At 26.8% G+C, this 26805-nt stretch overlaps 1 long non-coding RNA gene across 1 annotated transcript in view; it reads left to right on the forward strand.

Annotated features, from left to right (window-relative positions):
- LOC124418856 overlaps positions 1-26805 on the forward strand; it is a 141036-nt gene that overhangs the window by 13638 nt on the left and 100593 nt on the right. The window contains exon 2 of the long non-coding RNA XR_006940264.1: positions 16923-16958. This is a non-coding gene — a long non-coding RNA (uncharacterized LOC124418856). The remainder of the gene's footprint in view (positions 1-16922; positions 16959-26805) is intronic.

Below are 26805 nucleotides of genomic sequence, written 5' to 3' on the forward strand. Positions count from 1 at the left end.
TAGTCTAGTGATATACTGACTAGTGTATTAAATAGTCTGTTTATTAGACTATTGACTAGTCTGTTGACTAATCAACTGACTAATCTATTGACTGATCTATATACTAGTTCTAGAATAAACCAGACTAATCAGTCGACTAGTCTATTGACTGCTCTATTGACTGGTTTATTGACTGGACTATTGACTGGCCTATTTCCTAGCATATTGACTAGTCTATGGATTAGTCTATTGGCTAGTTCATTGAACGGTCTATAGACTAGACTATATACTAGTTCATTGAGTGGTTTAGTTTATTGAAGAGTCTATTGAATAGTCTATTGACTGATTTATGGCCTAGTAAATTGAGTACTATGTTGACTAGTAATCGAGTAATTTAAGGAATAGTCATTGTGCTAGCAAACTCACTTCTCTATTGATTGATCTTTTGGGGTACATTTGGCTAATCTTATGAATATGTTTGGTTCTCTATTGCGTAATTTATTTACTCGTCCATTGACAAATATATTGAGAAATCTATAATATATGTTTTCTTAGTAATAATTTTCTCTTCCCTGTTTATAAAATAATCTACGCTCCTCGAAAATATAATGAATTAAAAATATCAAGTAATTAACAAAAATGTTATTTTTACCACAACAACCAACACTTACTTATCTACCTACTAACTTTAACATTTCCTCTTATATTTACTTTACAATTTATTTTATTTACAATATTATTTTTATTTTATTTTATATATATTTTATCGTATTTTACTGTCGGTATCAAGAACATGTACTTAAAATATCCACAATTAAAAAATACTTTATTAATGAGCTGAAATATGCAGTAAGGGGATAAACAGAGTAATGATTACTCTTAAATAACAACAAGTGGCATGGATAATAAATTAAAATGTAATTACAACAAGTGGGGGAAAATAAGGAAAAAACCGCATGAAAATGCTTTACCACTTTAATAAATTCTATTTTTACTATAAATCCATAGCGTATGGATTAATGACAAAAATAACATTTGATGTGAAAAAAATATATATTTCCTTGTACACATTATTGTTAAAAATATAAAAATATCTTTGCAGTGTTTTTCCTTATTTTTTAAATGCAGTTTTTATTATCCGAGAATCCCTTATGAATCCACAAATGTGTAATATGTAATTGTTATTGTATTATAGTTTTATACGTAAACTTATTCACACACACACGCACACACATAGTCATACGCTTTTATACACTAAAACCGGAAAATGTGTTCATTTCCGGTGTCAGTGTCATCGTTTTATACAATGCATAATACTTGCTTGTCCTGTTATTTGGTACATGTAAGGAAAAGGGTGTATGTTTATGTAGAAATCCATGTAAAAAGGTTGCAAACAAAAAATTGACTCTTACATAAACAAACGAACACTAATACAATTTACAGACATAATCATTTATACACATGTATTTATGTATGTATATATGTATGAATATAAGAGTGTATTCGCTACAGTCATATATTAATAGTTTTATTTTTTCACTTTAAAACAAGCAATTTTGTAAACAAACTCCCTACAACAATTGCATTTTTGTTTTTATAAAAAACAACCATAATAAATAAATAAACTCTATAAACATTTTGGAGCACATGTACACATTCACCCTTGCATATAAATACAAAGATATATCAACATTGTTGTCTAAAGCAAAGAGAATAGTAGAAAAAAATATATAGAATTTATATTTATTTATGTGTTTTTAGTAGATTTTTTTTCAAGTGCAGTAAGAGAAATAATTTTAAATTTGATTTGGTGGCTTTCAATATTATGTCTATTATCGGACTGGTCGGTTAATTATAGTTTGGAGTGGTATTTGTACTACTTTATTGACGAGGGTGTCGACTAGTCTAATGATTGGCCTACGATGATTAGGACTATAATACTTTATAGTATATTGATTAATCTAATAACTGTATTAGACTAATTTTATTCTATGGACTAGTAAAATGTCTACTCTAAGTTATACTGTCTGATATATTAATAAGTCTGTTGGCTGGCTGTTCGTGGTCAGATCTATATGGTCTAATGACTGGTTTATGAACTAGTTAACAGATCATTCTAGGACTAGTCTATTGGTTTGTCAATGAATCAATAATTTAATGACAGGTCTGAGGATTAGTCCATCTGGACTAATAGATTGTTTACGAACTATTCGATTCTATTGTCTAGAATTTGTCTATTGAGTAGTCTATCGTCTGGTCTACTGACTAGTGTCATAACTGGAATAAGGACATATATACTTTGGTGGATATTTCGATATAATAAATCAATTTTTATACCCTACACCACTATAGTGGGGAGGGTATTATGCGTTTGTGCTGAAGTTTGTAACACCCAAAAATATTGGTCCTAGATCCACTTTCTGAGTCGATTTAGCTATGTCCGTCTGTCCGTCCGTTCGTCTGTCTGTGTGTCCATGTAAACCTTGTGCGCACGCTGCAGGTCGCAATTTTCAAGATAATTTGATGAAATTTGGCACATACTCTTTTTTTGGTTCAGACGAACGCTATTGAAAATGGTTGAAATCGGTCCATTATTTCTCCTAGCCCTTATACAACTGTACCCCTCGAATCGGGCCTTTAGGCTCAAAATTACGTTAAATGTTTTATAATGTCAACAAAAATTAGTTTTATAGAACAATAAATGACAATACTAATTTTTATAGAGATCGGGCCTCATTTGACCCTAGCCCCCATACAAACTCCCCTTCAGAAAATGACTTGAAGGTCAAAATTAACTTATAGTTACAAATAAAACGATCAAAATCTACATAAATGTCTTTGAAGTAGACGTAAATTCATTTACCAAAATTTATAAGGATAGGCCCATATTTACCCCTTCTCCCCTATGAACCCTCTTGTAGAAAATCTCCTTTTTATCAACAATAAGTAAAAAACTTCACAATAAAACAAATTAAATTCTTTATATAAAAAAATTCACAATTTTAACATACTGACTGGTGTAGGGTATCATATGATCGGCAATGTCCGATTATAAATGCATACTTGTTGTTTTATTGTTTGATTTTAACAAAATAATTCAGTTAATTTGCCTTAAGTAAATAAATAAAAGATGTTAAAGAAATTCTTAACATGTCTGATTAAAGGCGGATAAAAAGGGTTGATGAGAACTTGTCTAACTTTAGTCTTAATTAAAAAAATATTTGGTTTTTATTATACTAAAGCTGTTATTATATTCTAGGGATTTTTAGATAATTTTTTTCGGCGTATTTAAAAAATATAAACATTTATTAAACTTAAAACTGTAAAACAAAAAAAAAAAGCATATTCACATTAACAAAAAAATGCTAGCGATTTTTATAGTTCCAAAACAACAGCAACAAAAAGCATATAAAATTTCACAATGTACTTTTAATTTCCTGCTATAAAAAATTTATTGTGGTTGGTTGTTGTTTTTTCGTAAATTAAGTTTACGAATTTTTTTCGGGTTAATCAACAATAGGATAGAATCTATATTTAAAACTATAAGAATAATTATAAATCTGAAAAATCTGCAAAGAGTTAACTGTAATAAAAGAATTCACTGCCTATGAAATGATTTTAAATTTTCATTAACTGGTCATTAAATTAAATCAAATTATTTTCCTAAAGAAAGTTAGAAATTTTCATTTTAAATTTATGCCAGCCTAATAAATTTGCTGGTAGAAAAATATGCGTGTATGGATGTGTGACAGTTTTATATCGCTATAACAATTATTGTATTAAAAGTTTATTTTTAATGTTAAAATATAGTTTAGTAGATTTTAAAATTGACATTAATTTAAGTGGTCACTTGGCTGTTTATTATTTTAAAACAATAAACATTTTAATTATAATACTTCTATTTTTAATGGTGATTCAGGAGGAAGGTAAAATATTTATTAGGTTAAACTTTTTAAAATAACTGAAATTTTAGAATAAACGAAACTAATGCATTTTACTACTGTGGCTAGCGGTAGGTTAGTGGTTAGTGTTTTGGTCTTGTACAGCGGAGGTGGTGTTTGGTGGTGGTGGTAATGGCCTAGGTGTATTTCTTTGAATTTGTTTATAAACATCCTTTTAAACTAACTAACAAATACATTACAGGATTTAAAGTGAGGGGAACTGAAAAAGTGAACTGTTCTAAAATTTCTGTTATTAATCAAGGAATTCAGACAATTAATTATTTAATTAAAAAAAAATATTCACATTTTATCATCAAAGTTAACTCATACATTTTCATCTGGCAAACAAAATACCAACTTTACTCTGTAGCTTAATAACAATTTCTTGTTTAAAATCTATTACTATTTATGGTCTTTGTAAATAGTGTAAATATCTATATTTCACCAGCTTTTAGTACATTTATGCATTTCTCAATATGTTTTCTTAAATTCCCTCAAGTGTTGTAAATTCTATTAAAACATGCTTGCTCTATTATTTGCCAACATGTAAACTCATGTTTTGTCGCCAAAACTATTCCACACACAAGTATATTACAAGTGTATATGTGAATATATGTGGATTTCCCTTTCCGCTTCCATACACACAAACATACATGTTTGTATATGGTCTTTGTTGTATATTTTTTTATAGTTTTATTTATAAATTGCCAGCAGAAACGTTTAACTAAAATTTGTTGAAACTATTTGTTCCGTTATACTAAAATATTAACCTCACCATTTTTATACAGTAGAAAAAGAATAAAAAATAGAAAAAAAAATTTACTAAAAAATAAAAAAAATCCAAAAATTTTTACAAACGGTCAGTTAAAAGGTTTTAATAAACCAAATGCAGGGTAAGGGAGATATTGTGCTGGTACAACAACTAATGTCGTTCCTCATAATTAAAAGTCGTACTTGCAATTTTTCAATAACAGCTATAAATCAACAATATGGATATACTCACTTGTACAACCTGGGGAATTGCTATAAATTACAACGACATACATACAACATACAAATATAATCATACTTATACGACATTTTAGTTATGGTCATATGTATGTATATTTGTACAATATATGAAAATATATATACTTATATGTTTATGTACATAAATATTTGTGTATATAGTCCAAATAGTTTTAATAGTTTGCTATTGGTTGTGGAAGTTTTTCAATGTTTAGCTGTATAGTTTTTTTTAACGAAAACCGACTATCAAATGCCGGCGGGAAATTTCTTAAAAAAATAAATATTTGGTCTCTTATTACGAGAAAAAAAAAGAAAAAGCACTTACCTTGCTTTGGATTCTATAAAAAACTTCTTCTGAGTTGAAAATATATAAAGGTGTTTGTTTAATATAAACTGTTACTTTGGTAAACATAAAATTCTTTGAAGACAAGGTTGCCAAAAGTCTTAGATAAATACATATTCCTTTAAAAATGTTAATGTATTTTTGGAAGTTTTAGGCGTTTTACGTGTAATGTAAATAGATGTTTGCTAAATTTTTATATAGCATAAGAACAAGAAATAAAATTAGTATTAGATACAACTAACAAGCTTAAGCTGCATGTTAGTTATATCTAACATGCAGCTTAAACTTGAACAAATAACGCCCTGTCCCATCAATTTATGCAAGCACTTACCACACTCGCTTACAAATAGGGATTTAAATAAGTATTTGAAAAATATAAGCGTCTACTTTGCTGAAAAGTAAGTCATTACTACATTCATTCAAAGTTAGGCAGATAGTAAGTAGTAATCATTGAAAAGTAAGTTTCCGAGTAGGCACAAGTCATTAGAATGTTTTTGTTAGATTATTTGGAAAAAAATATTGTATATGATCCATGTAGGAAAAGAAACAGTAACAGATAGGGAATCCAGAAGAGATTTTTCCTTTGGGAAAATTTCCTATCCAGTGCTGTTTCAAGTTTCAAAATTTTAAAGGAAATGAACAAATGTGGAGACAAAATATAATTGAGAAATCATTAAATAAGTTAATGGTAGTCATACTGAGATTTGTTCCGCTTTGGCATCATTCATCTTTGGACTAGGAGAAGTTTGACTCGACAAGAGAAGATAAATTGCAATTCACTCATATCTTGTGAGAATACAAGTAATAAAAGTACCATGTAAGGTCATTGTACGCATTATTTGCACATTAAATTTTTAGATATACACCTAAGATCACATGACATCACATGTACATCAAATCTTTTGATAATACTTATGATGTAAATGGGTATGTTATGGGTCAATTTTCAGAAGACTACAGAAATATTTGGGACTAAATTCTACGATAATTATATGCTGTCGAATTAGCAAAAAACGGACAACATAAAATTGTAATAATGGAGATCAGATCAAGGATGGAAAAATTATAAAATAATAAACTTAATGGCAACTCCACTCTATCAAATAAATACTGTTTGGTAATATTCCTCTTCATTCAACCATAAATGCAACAAACTAACCCTGAAAATTTAACTTTCGGTTTATTTACACAAAATTTTATGTATAAAAATACTGAAATAAACTGAAACTCATAACATTTTATGTTTAATTTATATTGACCATAAAAATAAAGAAAACAAGAAGAAATAAGTAAAATACCAATAGAGTAACAACACTAGAGGGTCTTTAAGGATTTCAACGGTTGATATCACAGATTATGACTACAAATGAAAATGATTGAAATACCAAATCTCATAGTAAGTTTTGCCGTTTATAGTTATTATATAAACAGACAGAAATGATGTATTTAGCAGTAAAAATGATACAAAATTTGTAACTTTTAGAAATTTTTTTATTTATTTAAAATAAAAAAAATGTGCAAAATATTTAGGAAAAATTAATCAAATAAATTTGTTAACCATAAAGATAATGAAATTTATAGTCTTAATTTTATTAATAAATAACTAGTTTTTTACTCTTATTGTATAGACTTCAAGATGAAATTTTTTATTAACATAAACCTCTTTCATGATTGTTTAAGCAACTGCTTATATCGAGAGGCTTCGACCATAAATCTGTGGAGTATTTTCCATTTTTTATTACCCTTAATATATATTGTATGTATGTGTCGAATATTGTCATTTTGACAGCTGAGCCATGAAATCAACAAAAAAGCAAAAAATACTGAAATATCATTGTGTTGGGTTAATTTATGTTGTTGGTTATTATTATTATTTTTTTTTGTGGCAAACTATTTGCTCTTTTTCTGCTCTTAAATTATAGTTTTTTATATTATTTACTCAAACTAACTGCATTTGAAAGGTTTATTTTACAAAATATTTATTTTTTTATTATTTTTCATTTTCCAATTGAAATCATCTATAAATCATACATTTTTATGTTTTATAAAAATTGACTTCATGCCATTTTTTTATGTTGTCAATTTTAAAAATATAACAGAAAATTGTTATCAACTGTAGAAATGACCAACTTGTCAATGGAGAATTATGTTTTTGTGTAAAAATTTTTAAACGATTTGTGAATTGTGAGTTTAATTGTGTCAAATTATAATGATTAATAATGAGTTAATTGTGGCAAAATTTACATGGCTATTGTTGTTTGAAATTTTACAAAATAACTGACATATTTATTAAGCTTTAATTATGTTGTGGAGTAAAATAGTAGAGTTAATTATTGTTAGGTAGAAATATTTTTGGTAAAATTTAAATATTAAATTAAATATTTTGAATGTGAAATGGCGAAGTATATAAAGTTGTGTTTTTAATAGTAAAATAATTATTAATTTTGACTCATTATAATAACACGGTAATGACATTGAAGTTAAGTACTTTCACCGCTCGCTTCAAAATAAGTGATTAAATAAGACATTACTAGTCATTGTTTGCTTAGGTATATGATTAATTATAGTAAATTATTGTGTAAGAAGTTTTAGCTGGTTTTATCATGTTCATGCGTGAAACTGAATCCGTGTCAGTTTTTATTATTTGGGAGACACTCTTAACATCATTCAACTCTCTAAAAGATCTCATGATCACACTGCCTTTACCCATTTTATCATTCGCTTTGTAAAATATCGAAATAGAGGTCATATTCTGAGTCCTCATTAAATTCTAAGACGATCAAGGCATGTCTATCTGCTGAAAGTAAGATATGATCGGCCCACAGAAAAGCGCAATATATGAAATTCAAAGTAAACTAATCAAATTCCTCTTCTGTACTTTATGAAGTACTTCCAAATGGGTGTACAGCGATCTGCTAAATTTTTAATAAACATATATTCTAAAATTGGACCTTATAAAGTCATATGGAGCTTACATCATCATTATTGGCATACATCCTTATGTGTGTGACATAGAAGTTACTCATCGTTAAAGGGATATTAGTATTAGTAGTATTGATATGAACTTTCGTGGGTTTTTTTTTCTCGAAAAGTATTAAATTGAAATCGGTTCCCGTTAAGGACCCGATGTTTACTTAACTGGAAATGACCCTCGTGGAATTTCATTAGACTTGAAATTATTTCTGCCATAAGAAATATTTCATCATGAATTTTTTGACCAAACCATGGGTGCGTTAAGGAACCTCAATGACCTGATCGTTAATAGTATACATTCTTTCATGAGAATCGTACTAAAGTTGTGTATTACAGAAAATATGATTTTAAGATTTGTGGTTGAGGGCGAAGAATAAATCTGTCATCAAATCCTATATTACAACATCGTATAACTCTTTTTCTCAAAACCAAAATGTCAACATAGTAAAAACTATTTTTGTTCATATTTTATTACAGCTTTTAACTTTATGGCCGACACATACAAATATGGTCTTAATAAAAACTCCTTACATGTATAAACAAAGTATTTTGTAACTTTTAAATCACTTCTTCTAGTTAAAAAGTAAACATTCGGTCTAGTCCAACGCACAATACCCTTAGAAGATAAGGTTTGGCGGATAAATATTAAAGTGATTTTCTGAAGACGATTTCGATTATTAGCAAAATTTAATGTGTTATTTTTAAAAAAGGAATAATTTTTAAATTTGATTGTTGAGTAAAAAACGGATGTATAGGCTAAGTATATACATAGACAGTCGAAAAGGGCATAAATGGTTTTGACTCAATTTTTGGGGATTATTTTGATTGAATATTACAAACATTAACATAAATACTTACTATCGCACTGTAGGGTATAATAAAGCAGCATTGCGTGTTTCAACATTGTTTGTAGACTTGTCAACATTACAACAAATTAACCAACAACATGCAGGACCAACACAATTCACAGGAAACATGAAAAATAACTAAAATCACTAAATAAAATGCCATAATATTTAATTTTATTATAATTTTTTCCACTGAGTTCCGTGTAAAACACTTTGTATTGGATGATTTCAGTTTTTTTGTCGTTTTCTTAATAATAACAAAATCGGAGATTAATATCAACACTCTTTAATCTTCTTAAATGTTTAAACGAATGAATGACTAAAAAGGGAAGAAAAAGATAGTGAATGGTGGAAGAAAAAAGAAATACCGTAATCATTTAATCTGTAAACATTTATTTGTAAAGAAAATATAAAAAAAGAAAATTTATTTTTATAAAATAAACATAAAAACACCTTCATGGGATTAAAACATTATTCTTATGGATTTAGTGTTAAAGGCACAAAACAGCAAGATATAAAACTTTAGCAAATATGTTATTTGTATACAACAAAATGTAAGCTTGACGTTAAACAGAGTTACTGGAATAAATAGATAAATGTTAAATTGAATCAAATATTGCCTTAGATTGCATACACATGAATGTATTCAATTGTGTTTGTTAGAATTTTTGAAAATTTGCTCAGTCATCATATTTGTCACAAATATTCACATTCTTTGTACTATCTTCACTTAATGTTTTCTACCTCAAATGTTGTGGTATAAAAAACGCACAATAATATCACTTTCATTCCATTTACAAGTACCAACTAAACTTCAAAGTTGAAATATCAAATCAACTTACATCAACACAAAATTTTATGGTGCTTCAAATGGAATTGCGTAGGGTTTTCACTCCAGAAAATTTCAATTCATATCTTGTCAAAAATTAATAATCAGATTGTTAAGTACCTACACAAACTCGGATAGACAGATAGATAGAAAGAAAGAAAGATAGATAGATAGATAGATAGATAGATAAATAAATAAATAGATAGATAGATAGATAGATAGATAGATAGACAGATTGATAGATAGATAGATAGATAGATAGATAGATTGATAGATTGATAGATTGATAGATAGATAGATAGATAGATAGATAGATAGATAGATAGATAGATAGATAGATAGATAGATAGATAGATATACATAGATAAATTGATAACAATCGTTTAAAAGATAAGATGCTAAGATAAGTAACCCTACTCAAATACCAAATGTAATAAGAAGAAAAAATCCAATTCAAATAGCAACAAGCCACATAAATACTTACTTACATTGGCTGTGTATTTCCAACTGAAAATTCTTTAAAAGTGTACTTACCAAAATAACAACAAACTGTTTTTACCAACATACATAGTATTTACCACAAAACAACAACTACATATTCTCTCTATTATCCTCTTAAATAACGATATTTTCCGAAAAAAAACAACTGTATAAAAGGAATTTTAACGCTTTTTGCCACGCCACTTTTCTAGCGCAAACATTATTACACAACAGTTCTAGGAATAGTGAATGTATGTGTGTGGGAAATTGGCTAATAAATTCATTGTAGGTATGACAACTTCAAGACGAGTTTTTTGAGTTGTTTTCGAAACATGATGGCAAAAGGTTGTAAAATTGTGTCATTTTCAATCCTAATATAATTTTTACATATCAGTAAGTTAGTTAGTAAGTTAGTAAGTTAGTAAGTTAGTTAGTAAGTAAGTTAGTTAGTAAGTGAGTAAGTTAGTAAGTTAGTAAGTTAGTAAGTTAGTAAGTTAGTAAGTTAGTAAGTTAGTAAGTTAGTAAGTTAGTAAGTTAGTAAGTTAGTAAGTTAGTAAGTTAGTAAGTTAGTAAGTTAGTAAGTTAGTAAGTTAGTAAGTTAGTAAGTTAGTAAGTTAGTAAGTTAGTAAGTTAGTAAGTTAGTAAGTTAGTAAGTTAGTAAGTTAGTATGTTAGTAAGTTAGTAAGTTAGTAAGTTAGTAAATTAAATAATTCGTTTCTTTTATCACCCATCTTTCCCAGGATTAAATAATTTGTTGTTCACTACTGCTATAACCACTAATAAATGAAAATATTTTTTTATATCTAAAGTACAGAACTATTTAATAAATATGTTTATTACTCATAATTAATAAACTTTAATAATGTCTGCAAACATTTAATTATCACTGCAATTCCAATTAAAACTCTGGACTTTTTTTGATTTAATATAAATTAAAATACTTGTTCTTTTTTTAATATAATTATTAAAATAGTTTTAATCCAATATTATTCAATCTGATAAATTGTTAATAAAATATTTGTTTTTGTCAGTTATTCGTTAGTGCAACAGTGTACAAACAGACAAACAAATACATGACACCAAAGTATGGATAAAATATGGTCACAAATAAATGTTTTCACAGTGTGAACATAATTAATTGAATTAACAAACTTAAATTAATTAATGCCACAATCAGTAGATGAATAATTTAGTAGAGCACTGTATAAAGCTGAAAGTGTTATGCAATTTGCCTAACTTATTTTATTAAATATCCGTTTATTCTTCCAATCATCTACCTATCGCTCCCAGTAACTCTTTAATTTGCTATAGGTAAATTATAAAAAAACGCAAACAAATGTATATCATAATGACACTTTATGTTGTTTTTTAATAATTATTAATGTTTATCTGTAAGTGTGTGATTTATTTTTTATATACATATATAATATAATAAATTTTTGTGGTTGAATGACTGAATTGAATGAATTAATTTACTACAGCAACTACTTTAGCCAACAATAACAGCTAAAATTTCGATTGAAACAATTTCAAGTGTTTTTATTTTTGCTCTTAACCATAAATAATTTGTTTATTTAATCAATGAATTCTGTATTAAATACCAATAGAATATAATAAAAAAAATATTTTATATAAAATATTAAAAAAAATATATATTTTTTTATTTTATGGTTATATAATAATTTCAACAATAATTATAATAACGCAAATACTTTAACAAAATGTTTGCCAACTATTAAAAAAATATTAAATATTTACGAGATCATATAAATTAATTTTAATAATATTATTAATCATTGAGTAATTGCTGCAATGGGCAACTCAGGTGACAGAAAGAAGAAGCTTTCGCAAACTTGCTTAGCTTTCGAAAACTTTATAAGCTTTCAACATTTTTTTAAACTGTTTACGATTTCTTTAGAAAACTATTAACGGAATTTTTGAAAACTTTATAAATTTTGAATGGAAAGCTCTACATTTTTTAGACAACTTTTTTTGTCTTTTAAAATTTTTATTATGAAACTTTTTAAAACATTTCAATCCCGATCATTGTTTTTCGGAAAGCTTTTCCATCAGTTTTCTCTTTTATTCTTTAAACAAAATACCTATAAGAATACTTTCTGCCCAACTCTGTCCAACTGTTCCTGTGATTGTTTCTTTAAATCATCGGACATAACATTATGAATGACAGACATGAGTGTTTTTTATGTTTAACATTCATATATTTAATGATAATAATCATGATGATTATTTTATTATTTATTAAATATTTTCTCATTATTATGATAAAATCACTGAAAGGGATTACCTGCCAACATAGTAGTCTGGGTATACCCTACAACATACATATGTATACTTTTAGCTTTTCTACAAATGGATTTTAAAATTTAAATCTCACTCTAAAGCGATTAATTATTATTCAATGTACTACCTACCATTGTATAGTAAAGTACCTAGAAAATGTTTGTGACTAAATAGTACAAAATATTTTATTTATTATAAAATTTAAAATTATTTTTTGTTGTTATCTTCTTCTCTAAAAAAGCATAATCAATAAGAAGAGTCCCACTTTAAAGTATACCAATAGTCTTTAAGGTAACTAGGCTCTTATTAATGTAAATAAAAAGCTTGTTTAAACGTATACTAACTTGTAGGGTATTTAATGTCGTAGTCTGGAAATAATATATGAATAAAATTTGTTATAAACATTAAAAAAACAACAATAACATATTTATTTCAACAATGTTGTGGTTATTTAATTATGTGTTGGTAGTTACAACTTATTTCTTTATGGATTTTGTTTTTATTACAGTTGTTGTTGATAATGATTTTGTTAATATTTTTATCCTATCGTGTTTTTTAGTCTTTATTAAAAACTTTGCACTTATACCAAATAAACATTTACACAATTACCTATAGTACACATACAATTATACACTGAGAATAATAGTAGACTTTATGCTGATTTTGTTAAAAGACTCTATTATTATGTCAAGTTATTCTCCTACAAGAGAATTTATTGCAGTTTAATTAAATTCAAATTTAAATTAAATGCTAAAATTTTCACTAATTATTTCTCTAGGTGTAAAAATCACAACATATTCTATTGGTGTGATGTGCGCCCCAATCTATGTATTTTTTATTATAAATGTGTTGGTATTATAGTTACAAAAGCGTATACCAACACTTTTAAAATATTTTCATATGTTTGTAACGAAAATTAATCAGAAAAAAATAATGTATAATTTTATATTTATTCTCCCTACAAAGTATTTAACATTTCATATGAGTTTATTAAAACTAAAAGTATGTTTGTATTTATATAAAAAAAAAAACAAATAAGTTTATTATTTGTTGCAGCAACAAGTGCTGCTGCGATAAAGTTGCTCTGACGCGGCAAACATAAACAAAAAGAAATGCCAGACTTTTAACAATGAAACTATATATTTTCTATAAATTCACAAATGGAGAAAAATAATAAGAAACTAAAAATATTTTTTCTATTGTTATAATTTTGAAAGTTTCTTTAGGAAATTTTCTATTTATTTGATTTTTTCAGAGTAAGCAATTTGTCACATCTGGCAGCTCTGCTGAGTTTATTAAAAAAACAAGAGTTTGTTTAATTTATGCATTTTATCAAGTGTCTGCTTGAAAAGTTTGAAGTTCTCACTTTTCTTTTATTGTGAAATTTATTAAAGAGGCAAAGTTTATTAAAGCAGCAACACTGCATCCATCCTGCAAACATCCTGAGTGTTTTTTATAAATGAACACTTCGGGCGTTTAATGACTTTGGCAACTTGTCGATTGAATGTTAATTTAGAATATGTTTAAAAAACTAGATGACACTTTTATTTCGGCAGAATTTTAAAATTAATATTTAAAATCTCTTAGAAATTAAACAACCATTTTAAGAGCAAATTAGGAGAAAATAGGAGATGAAATTCTTTGATATTATTTTTCAATTTTATCTATTGTGCGCACCTTTATCAGAGTCTCTAGTGAAAATCCAACCTAGTGAATAACATCCTACAGAGGCGCCCAAGTACCGTAACATATCCTTTATATTCTTCAAATAAAAATAAAAATAAAAATTAATCCTTAAAGGACAACTTAAGATTCAATCGAGAAAATAACTGTTTTGTTCTCTAACTTTTCAAGTAATAATAAATAATAATAATAAAAAATAAATAATACTTTTATATGCATTTAATATATATATTTTTTTTAATTAATGTTAAACAGTTTCGGCTAAGGCTAAAGTTTAAAAAATTGTGCATCGCTTTTTAAAACCTCTTAATATTATAACAAAAAAACAAAACATTTAAACATAATTCTCAGTTATTCAACCAACAATATTCTTCTTCGCTTTACCATAAATATCTTATGCTCTATATCTTTTAGTCTATTCTATAATAAGAAGGTCTGTAAGGGGGAGAAATAATATCATCATCATAATCTTTTATAGATATTGTAATACAATTTAAAAGTTAATTTTTTTCTTATAAATATCTTAAAATAAAACACACACACATAAAACTATTATGTGTTATAAAATAAAAATGTTAAAAAAAAAACAAATATTATTTTTTCACATCATCACAAACCCAACACAGACACACTGATACAACGAGTAACAGTCATAAATGATTGTGTTTGTGTCTTGAAGTTTTTCAATTTTTTTCTTTATATTTTCTTTTGTTCAGAGAGACTGAGATATAGTGTCATCGATAAATTCTCATCACGTTCTTTAAATATTTTTCTATCACCTTCTATTGTTTACAATGAAAAAATAAAATAAAATTGGTTAGTGTAAGTGTATGTGTGAAAGAGAAAAATTTTGTTAGACACATCCACACAAATGCATTTAACATAAAATTAATCCAGTAGTTTTAGAAGGAGTCAAAACAATGTATTAAAAGTTTGCAAAATAAAATTTTGGTTAGTTTAATTTCAGCGACCCAAATTAAGAAAATTTATTATCTTCATCCACAGAAGACCACATTGTAGAGGAAATCACTTAGAACTGCCGGGTATCTCAAGAACAACTTTTGGCATTTATATTGGTTTCTTGTTGCCGTTGTAATAAGTACACAGTTTTCAAAAGTATCATAGATAAACATTTATATATATATATTTGTATGTATGGCTCAGTATCAATGTCTGTACAATTTAAGTGTATTTGTATGCATTTGTGCGTTTTTTGTATGTGTTCGGGGACTATAATCTGTAGAGCACTAAAACTAGACACATAAACTTTGGGTTTGGTTTACCCATCTTGCAAACAAACCATTCAAAGTAGCAACTATGCAATGTTTACAAACGAGGATTGGGGAAAAATTAATTAAAGACTTATGGCGTTTTCAAACAACAATTAAAAAACTGATTTCCTAACTATTAGAGAAGATATACCAGTAGATTTCGTAAATATTTTTTATATAGGTTCACAGACAAAGAGTTGTGATTATTTAAATTTCAAGCCCATTTTGAAAATTTCTGTACACTTCCTCGTATCATAGTCTACAAACTGCGAAAGTAAATTCTTTAAATCTTCGCTGTTGTCGTTTTTTTTAGAATCAAAATATCTTAAGGCATCAACAAAATAACAAAACAGAAACGTAAAAAAAGTATACGAGTAAGAGGAGAAAACCAATGCTAAAGAAAACTTTTTAGCATTGGTTTTCTATAGATGACACTCATAGATGTCGTTGTTGTAGATATAGCAAAGTTGAGATATTCCTTGCATTGCTATTATATAAATATATTATTTTTTTCTGGAAGGTCTAGGGAAAATATTTAAGCCCAAACTGTAATATGTTGTTGTATGTTTATATTATTATTTGTTTGCTTATAATCTGCTAAAGAATTTTTTTATATTCATATTTTCACAAATTTTACTTCTGTATAAACGTGATTTTTGTTTTGTTTGCATAAAACAAATACTTTATCAACGATATCCAATATCTGAGACAACTAACTTACTAACTTACTAACTTACTAACTTACTAACTTACTAACTTACTAACTTACTAACTTACTAACTTACTAACTTACTAACTTACTAACTTACTAACTTACTAACTTACTAACTTACTAACTTACTAACTTACTAACTTACTAACTTACTAACTTACTAACTTACTAACTTACTAACTTACTAACTTACTAACTTACTAACTTACTAACTTACTAACTTACTAACTTACTAACTTAATAACTTACTTACTTACTAACTAACTAACATACTAACTTACTAACTTACTAACTTACTAACTTACTAACTTACTAACTTACTAACTTACTAACTTACTAACTAACTAACATACTAACATACTAACTTACTAACTAAGCTATAAATTGAATATCTTTAATCTAATCTAATTTAATCACATTTTCTTTTTAATGTAATTATAACGTAAATTTTCAATATTTGATAGAATATTTTTTTATTCTAATAATTTTTTTGTATTTTGAAATAATATATACAAATTAAAATTATATTAACAGATTTTTTTTTTCATTTTTAGGTAACAAAACGATAGGCAATATATAACATATTTAAGGTAAATATCAAAAATATTAATTAAAATATTATAACAATTTATTATTCCTTATCCTTTATATATATACCTAATAAAATTTCTATAGCTTACTCCTAGACGTATGACTAATATTGAAAATCTCATTTTGTATTTAAAAAATATTAATCATACGCATCATTTGATTTTCAAACACTTGTAAAACGTGAAGCAAACAAACTCAAATACACTCTTTTAAAATACAAGTACAATTTTAATTCTAAGAAAACAACATGTTTTCCCCCACTTTTACTCTATGCTCCCTTTCTTTTGCTATATGAATACATATTATTATTAAACGGTAAATGTTAATGAACATCAACAAAGAGAACAATTCATAATGCAAATGTTGCTTTTGTTGTTTATTGTTTGTTGTTAAAACTAACAACGGGAAAATTTTCTTTTTGCATTTTTTGTTGTTATTTATTTTTCGTACAACATGCAACAAGGAAATATGAAACACATATTCTATTTACTACAACTTTGTTGTTTCCGTTATTGTTGTTGCTGCTGTGTTGTTTGTTATAAAAGTAGAATGAAACAACACAACATACGTATGAGAACAACATGTTTTAATATCATACAAAACATAATTTTTTATTTTCTTTTTTGCATTTTGTTTTACATTTTTTTATTTGTACATAAGTATGTATAATACATATTTGATGTGTAAGTATTAGGATGGCTTGTAATGTTTCTTTTTCCACAGACAAAATAGCTTCAGTTTGGAAGAAATCGTCTTTCAACACAAATTTTGTAATAGAATAATAAAAGAACAAAAAGTAAATTTCCAAATTTCTTAAAAGAATTATCATTATTTTTTAGTATTATAATTTAAAGAAAATATATATTTGTCGGAGATTAATGGTTTGCCAAGGCCTTCAGTTTGTTCTTTAAAATTTCACTTTCACTGAGTAAGATGAAAATTTCTTTGGTACCATCTTAGTTTTAATTTTTTGTGTGAGAATAAATGTTCTACAAGAGCAATTTTTACTAAAGGCAATATTAAATTATTCTACATATATGAGATCACAATATAATTTTATTGGAGTGGGGTCAAAATCGCAAATTTGTATTAAATAATTTAAACGAATTACGATGGATTAGGGGAATTATTCATATCAAGAAGGTACCAACTTTTTTGTTAGTAAGTTAGTTAGTTAGTTAGTTAGTAAGTTAGTAAGTTAGTAAGTTAGTAAGTTAGTAAGTTAGTAAGTTAGTAAGTTAGTAAGTTAGTAAGTTAGTAAGTTAGTAAGTTAGTAAGTTAGTAAGTTAGTAAGTTAGTAAGTTAGTAAGTTAGTAAGTTAGTAAGTTAGTAAGTTAGTAAGTTAGTAAGTTAGTAAGTTAGTAAGTTAGTAAGTTAGTAAGTTAGTAAGTTAGTAAGTTAGTAAGTTAGTAATTAAAAGTGATTAAAAGTGTACTCAGCCAAAATAGCATGATAATATGTAGTTATAAGCAAACTTTTGGAAATTTTCTTTATTTTTAATCTAAGAACTAATATTTGGTTAAAAAGAAAACTACTTTTACCTCGGTATAATTCAAAACTCTATGCCACCGACCGTATTCACCATTTAAACTAACAAAACTTTTACTTACACAACATCATGCATAATAAAACAAAAAAGAAAAAATGGTTACTAAAAATAAAAAAAAAATTATCTAGAAAAATAGTTACACCATGTGATAAAGAAAATAAAAAAAAATAAGAATATTGTTCCCGGACATTTGCCAACAACTGTGCAGACGTTATTTTGAATGTAGTTTTCCCTACTTGAGGCTTAATATTGTCGTGCTAGAGTTTTGTTGATGGCTGCTGTTGATGCTGCTGCTGCTCCTTCTGTTATTTTCACAAACATTTTTCGCTTATTTTTATATTCATTATTTTGTCTATATGTTAACGTATGTATGTATGTGTTTTGTTTGTTTCTTTTAAAACTGTAGTTCGTTCAAGTAGTTAAGTGGAACAAAATGATGTTGCACTGTATCGTTTTGTTGTTAATGTTATTATTTTTCCACATTTATTTTTTTTTCATCTGTTGTGTAAAAAGAAGCGACATTATTAAAATTTAACTAATGTTGTCTCTTATAGAGAGAAAAAATGCTAAAAAAAGTAAAAAAAATGTAAAAGAAACAAAAATGAGAATGATGATGACGGTGATGGTATAAATATGTGATTACATGTGTGTATGTGTGTTTGATATGATGTGAGTTTGAACGAGGTTTGATTATAAGGTTAAAGAAATGTTAGTTATTTCAGTCGATTTTGAAAATATATTATTTAAAAGCAAACTAGAACCCTCGTTGTTTAGTAAAAATAAAATTTTTATATTGTTCTTTGATAAACGTAGGTACCAGTAATAGACTGGCACATTGTCCTTTAAAAAATTATATTTTTTCCCAACATGTGTCGCAAAATTTAAGCATTTTTAGTTGATAGAAAATAATAGTTGGAAAAAATCTCTAAAAATTCGCCCAGTGACTGGTTGTTTACATTCTTCAATATTGTTTTTGTTATTATTTGGGTTTTTAATATTTTAACAAACTTCAATATTAAACAAGCTTAAGTGCTTTTGTTTAGTTTACATTTTTTTATATTGAAGCTTTTAGAAGTAAGTAGTTCGTAATAGATTTATAAGTGACTTTATAAGGATTTTGTTGTTGTTATTGCTATTAAATAGTCTATAACCAATTTATATTTTAAGTGAGTTAAAAAATATGTAATAAAAATAGTCTAGTCTGTTAATTTAATGGAATTTTGAAGGTGTTGGGAGGTTGATAGAAGATATATAAATTATTTTAAAATAGTTTTTAATTAGATTTTAATTTAATGCAAAGATATGTAATTTAAATGATAATAGTGAAAGTGATCGCCACAATGACAATCTCAATTACTTTGAAGTAGTTTAGTAATGACTTTAATATAATCTGTTTATTTTTTTGCTTTAATCATTGTATATTAGCAACTACTGTTTTTAAAAGGAAGGAAGTGATCAAATATTTTATTTATTTTTTTCTAAATTAGACGTTATTTAAGGATCTCTAGCTGATTTTGTAAATGTAAATTATCAAATAAAAGAAATTATACAAAAAATTTATTAATTTCCTATGATTTAATTCTTCTTTACTTAAACACCATTTTTCATTATTTACACAAAGAGTAATTTAATAAAGACATTTTTAAGCTTCAGCATTTATAGGGAATTTCCTGTATTTTTCACATTTTTCACGATGGTGATAATTGTTCAGTATTGTTCTTTAAATATGTAACTATATACTTCATAATTTATCTCAATTTATTCACACTTTAAATCAACTGCTGGCAGTTGCTGCTGTATTGGGTATTTAAAAAAACTTATAATTATTAAAGGCAAATTTAAATCACCAACAATCCTGTGAAATAAATTAATGCGTATTTTTGTTTTCTTCCTGCATGACAACTGTGTGCATTTTGCTCGCCAAGTGATTTTCATTAATACTATTTCAAATTAATACTTTTCCAAAAATTATTCACATTTGGAAAAGCAAGAAAATGGAGAAAAAGCTAAAGAATTAAGATGAAAAATAATGTCACACATGGATAATGCAAGAAGAGAATAAATATTTTTTTAATACAAATAAGTTAATGTTGACAACAACAGAATTGCCACGTTAATATTGCTGGCAATAAAAAAAACTGCAAAAATTACTTTAAAATGAAATTTTTAATACAATTTTTTTTGTTGCCCTGGCAACACTTTTTTTTGATTTAAACCAATATATGAATATGAGTTTTTTATAACCTAGCCCAGTAGCTTTTAAAGGGGACAATGTAATTGTTTATTTGTTAAATATCTTGTTTGATGCGAATTTCTATAATTTTAACTCATTTGCCACTAAAGTTGGTGAAAATAAGGTTGTAGTCTATTATTCAAAAAATAGCCAGTATAATGAATAAAATCCTAAATTTGGGACAATCTCTATGTACTTCGTTTCTTTTCCTTTCCTATATAAGGTACGTGATCATTTTTTTTCGTAATATATTTGTATGTGTATAAATCTGTATCCTGCTGTAGACTTTTATACAAACACATGCACAAGCATTATATTAAGTCAGACAAGTATTTTTCCTGTTTCAGTTTTTTTCATTCTTTCATTTTACTTATACTCTCATACGGAGCTGATAGACAGACTCTACTGGCTTTGACTGACTTGGTTTACAGGAGTCAACTCGAATGACAGGCTTCTAGACAACAGCATCCTGGACCTTTTTAATATCATTTGCGTTAAACACATACGCTTTCATGTACTCATACACAAACACATGTGGAAATGAACATGAAGTATATATTGGTATCTAGTAAAGGGTTTAACGAAAAGATATGTTATTGGAATCACTAAAATATAGTAAAAGATTATAGTAATTTATACTTATATCAATCTTGACCGATTTTAGAAGTACTGGTTTTCATAAACTTGATTAGAATAAGAGTCCGTTAAGTACGAAAGAAAAATTTCCACCAATTGCTTTACTCTTTCTTTGTGCAAATATAATTTTATACGAAATATTGCAATTGCAATGAAAATATTGTGGGTGTTCACGTTTATTATTTCCATACTCTTATAAACGACTGTATTATTACTTTACAATAAACTCGTACTACCAAAATAGTCTTCTTATAACTCATGCTACACTTCACTTGCTATTATACAGTGTTGCAACTGATTGTTGGTTACATATAAAATAATGGATATCTAATAAAATTGGAATTTAATTTAATTAAGTTTTAGAAAAAGAAATGGAAATGACACACAATTTGTTACAGTTGTTAGGAGGTTCGATTCACATCTGAATCTAACGATATTTCCATGAGAGTGGATCACTATTTTGGATAAATTTAAAACAATATTATCACTTTTGTATCTTATGTCCATAAACAGGATCTTAAAAGCTTTTTAAATATTTCATCATATTTATTTTACATTGTACTATATTCTTCCAACATGAAGGGTACTCATAAAATTCATTTTAATTTAACTTCTTTTTTCATATTTGTTGCTATTTTTTTTATGTAAAGCCTGCTTTTTGTACATGAGTTATGTGTATATAAAAATATTCACATACAACTTTTTAGCACAGAAAATTATTGTACGTATTAAATTATGAGATGTTGTGAATTGTAATAAAATAAGGCGCGCATTAAACTGTATTTATTATAGAGTACAGTAGGAATTAAAAAATGATCTAGACTTGAAAACCTGTGACAAAGAGCACTTTTTTTTTTAAATTTATTCATTAAAACTTAAAATATTCTGTTCCTGAAAGTAGGCTAAATATATCAGTAGGTTGGGTAACTCTTACAGATTGAACGATACACTAGCGTGAGTCTTTAGTGGAATGAAGAAGTGCTGATGCATATTTTTAAGCGATCATAATAGTGAGCTGCTTCTGCCATATGATATCATAAGTTGTAACTTATCGGATGTTGGTTTACTCCTTTCATATATTGATCTGCTGATAAATTACAATTTTGAATTGAAGGTAAAGAGCCTCTCATAAGCGATCTAAATTTAGTGAATAAAAGTATTTTGTTAACAGGTTCTATACGGTTATATGATATTGAGATATCCGTTTACAAATTGCAGATCTTGATTTTTAGCTAAATATAGATAATGATAGGTAACGATCTAGAGCTAACCAATAAACGAATTTTTTAAGTGATCTTGCGCATATTGAGAGCCTTTAATAGGCCAGGAATCTTTTACACGCAGTCTTAAGTTGGTGATGAAAAGTCTTTTGTAAGCGATTTTAAGATGGTTAAGTTGAAGAATTTTAAGAACAATTTTGAGTATTTAATATAGAGCTTTATATGAACATTATGATCAGTCTGATCATAATGTTTATATAAGATCGTATGTGAAAAACGCTTGAGCTAGCGATAGAGAGTATTTTACAGGAGACATTAGGCTAATAAGAAAGGGCCTTTAAATACGATCTTCAGTTCTTTTAAAAAAGAAAGATAATAAATTGTTTGTTAATCATTCTGTGGTCGAAATCGTTTCAGCTATATGTCTATTTATAAAGGCTTTTAAAGGAACATGATAAAAACCTCATCGCGAGATACAGAATGTTGTTCGATCATTTTTATTACCGACTGTTTTTAAATGTGAGCGCACATGTTAGTGCAGGTGTTGTCCTTGTAGCAATATTTCATAATGTAATTTTTTTACACTAAAAATACATCCAATAATTCACATATTATTATTTAAGCTTCAGATTCAGAGTCTACTTTATATCTAAAATTTTAAGTATTTGAAAAGAAGTAAAAAGATTTCAAAACAAAAAATGTTATCTAAAATAAAATTCTTTAATTGAAATTTTTAGTACCTTAGATTTCTGAAATTCTTACATTTATAAAGTTAATGTTATAGAATGATTCCAATTTTGAAATAAATTTAATATATTTATATTTTAATATTTTTAGCATAACCAAATGTTTGTAGTTTTCCCAACCATCTAATTCATATCTATCAATCTAATAAATTATATATTACTTTCTCAACTTCAACTTTTACTAAAAATACAATTTACATAATACGAAAAACTTTTGACTGGAGATCTATATTTGTTGTATTGACCCCTTAGTAAATCAAAAACCTCAAAGAAATATTTTGTTTGTTTGGAAAAATTCTTTGGCTTTTCATGTAACGATAATAAATTATTTGTTAATAAAAACAAAACTTCTTTCTTTCGCTCTTTGTTGTTGCTTGACGTTGTAACCAGAAAACAAAAAAGAAAAACAAAATCTGGAATATGTATAAAAGAAAATATGTAGTAGGATTCATAGGGAAAAACTAACAACCATTCATATTTATTATGACCACTCTGCCACTAACTAATAAATTGAAATGAATGAATTGTGGATTTTTGCTGCTAAAGTTGTTGTGATTTTCAATGAAATACTTTATGTGTTTTGTTGTTGTTGTTTTTGTATTGTATTGTCATCGTTAGAATTATGTTGGTAGATTGTTGCTGTTGTAGTTATTTGTTTGTTTGTTGATTCTTTCTGTGGGATGTTCATAAATAATTTGCAAAAATCTCAAAATATTTGAAAGTAAATCATTGTGGTCAGTTTTGTCATTTTATTTATTTGTTTGTTATACCCTACACTACTTTAGTGTATGTTGGGTTTATACTGATGTTTGTAACGTTCAATAATATTGGTCCAATACCAAAAGTACCAATCGGCTTAGAATTATTTTCTGAGTTGATATGTCCGTCCGTCTGTATGTCTGTTTGTCTCTCTGTCTATCTGTCTGTCTGCCTCTCTCTGTCCATGTAAACCATGTAAAAAAATCTTCTATTATATTTTATTTCACCTAGCCCCCATACAACTGAACCTTGCCCCCATACAACTGAATTCATAAACAAAATTTGACTTAAATGTCCACAATTTTATTTTACAATAAATGACTTAAGTATATCTGAGGCAATGTAAATTCCTCTTAATGCTTTATTATAAACAAAATCACATTTTGTTTTTGTAACAGGAGTAGGGTAGCATATGGTCGGCCTCGCCCGACTATAATTTCTTACTTGTTTTTATTTAAGTGTTGTTTTTTATTTTTGCGATAGATGGAATAGATGGTTGATAGGAAATTAAGGAATTGTACTGTCTAGTCTTCTTAATGTTGCTAACACTTTCCTAAGGAATCTTTATGAATTTTGTATTAATTTTTAAAGAAGTCGTTTGCTTTTTTATATTATATTTTCAAGATATTTGTGAAACTTTGTATTTGAACAGTCGGACGGACGGAAGGAGGGACAGTGCAAATCTAAGTAGAATTTTTTAAAAGATATAAATAGTTTTTAGTTTTTTTTTATAAATAAAATTAAATACAAACTTAAAATTACGTTGTAAAACTATATTTTCAAATAAAAAACCATTACATTTTTATATATTAGATTTCCTATCGGCCTCAAAAAATCACTTAAAAATTTAAATATAAAACCAAAAAAAATTTGAGTTATATATTTAACAAGGAAAGAAACAAGACTAAAAGTTTTTGTTTTCTTAAACTTTATAAAATGATGTCCGTTTATTTAAATCTCAAATTGATCGAAAACCCCACAAGCATGAAGAGAAATGTATTTAATATCAGATCGAGTACTTAAAGGCTTTCCCATACCCAAACTTTGCTTTAAGCATTTCATTCCTATACAATTATAGTTCGATTTGAGAATAAATGATTCCTTTAGACTAGAAAACTAGTCTTGTTTGTGCCCATGTCCATTGTCACATGACAATATAGTTAATATGTTTGCTGGGTAGAGGAATACACCGGCATCATTAACAACACTACTCGTAGTCTACAAGAAAAATACTTACGTGTATGTCTATCTAGAACAATGTAGTAAAGTCTGACTCATGCTAAAAATATCTAAAATTGTTGTCATAATGAAGTTTTTCGGCTAAGGGAGCAAAAAAGAAAGAGCAAACCAAATAAACAAAGTAAAGTTTTTTATAATCGTTTGTTTTTTGCAAAAAAAGGAAACTAAAAACTTTTCAATTGGTTTCACAAATAAAACACATTGACAATGTCACCTTAAATAATAAAAAGAATAATGTAACATACCCAATCCATAGTAGCTGAATAATAGACTTTTAAACAAAAAAATAAATTGTGGAAAAAAACAAAACAATAAGTAAATAAATGAACCTAAAAAAAGTTTTTTGTTTTGTTTTCCATTGATTGTGGTCACCCATAATTGACATCAAAACTCCTTGAGGGAGTCAGACGTCGTCGTTTTTCATAGAAACTGATAAAAATTTTTCTTTTAAAAACTATTTAAATTTATTATTTAAATGTCCTATTTGCAAAACAATAATAAAAGACAAAAGATCCAAAAAAAAACTTAAGCAACATTTTCAGTTATTTCACCCTTATGTGTCAGAATGAAAAAAAAGAAGAATCAACAAAGTTACTTCACTCTACTTAACTTTTATAACATTTATACTTTTTATTTTGAGATATTTTTGGCATTTTGTTGTTAAGTTGTAATACACTCATATTTCATCAGTAGTCGTTTGGGGTTATATTTTCAACTTATGTATATCTGCAAACATTTGTAAATAAATTTATTGTATAAATTTCCATCAACATACTATCAGCAACAGTAGTTATAGCAGCAGCAACACTATCAACATCATCAACTTCATTTTAATACAAGTATAACAAAAATGCTCACTTTAACTCACAATTATTACGACAGACATGCAACAATAAATTGCAATTTCAAGTCACTTAAAATTCTACAAACAAAATATAAAAGCAAGCATCAAGCAACAACACAAAACGCAAAAAATAAAAGTACTAAAAATAGAAATGATTGTATTTTATGTATAAACAAAATAAAATGAAATGTATTTTTATATGAAAGTTTACAGCAAGTGACACGGCATACACAAGCTGAAATAAAAAACAAAATAAATAAACGACTTCGAAATTGTAACACTTTGCCAAACAAGTAACAGTGGAGTGGGTGGCTTAAAATTCTTTTTGAAGTAAAGCAACAACTTGTGGCACTTTCCATTTGTTGACACTTCTATTAAGTGTTATAATTAGTAAAAAGGTAATAAAAAGTGTTGAATGATGTATGCAAAAACAAACTATTTCAGTTGAAAATAGTTTGCCAGAGTTTTTAAGTTCAGTTCTAGTTCAGTTCTAGTTCAGTTCTAGTTCAGTTCTAGTTCAGTTCTAGTACTAGTTCAGTTCTAGTTCAGTTCTAGTTCAGTTCTAGTTCAGTTCTAGTTCAGTTCTAGTTCAGTTCTAGTTCAGTTCTAGTTCAGTTCTA

The sequence above is a fragment of the Lucilia cuprina genome, chromosome 3 (assembly GCF_022045245.1).
Source record: "Lucilia cuprina isolate Lc7/37 chromosome 3, ASM2204524v1, whole genome shotgun sequence".
Classification (NCBI taxonomy): Eukaryota; Metazoa; Arthropoda; class Insecta; order Diptera; family Calliphoridae; genus Lucilia; species Lucilia cuprina.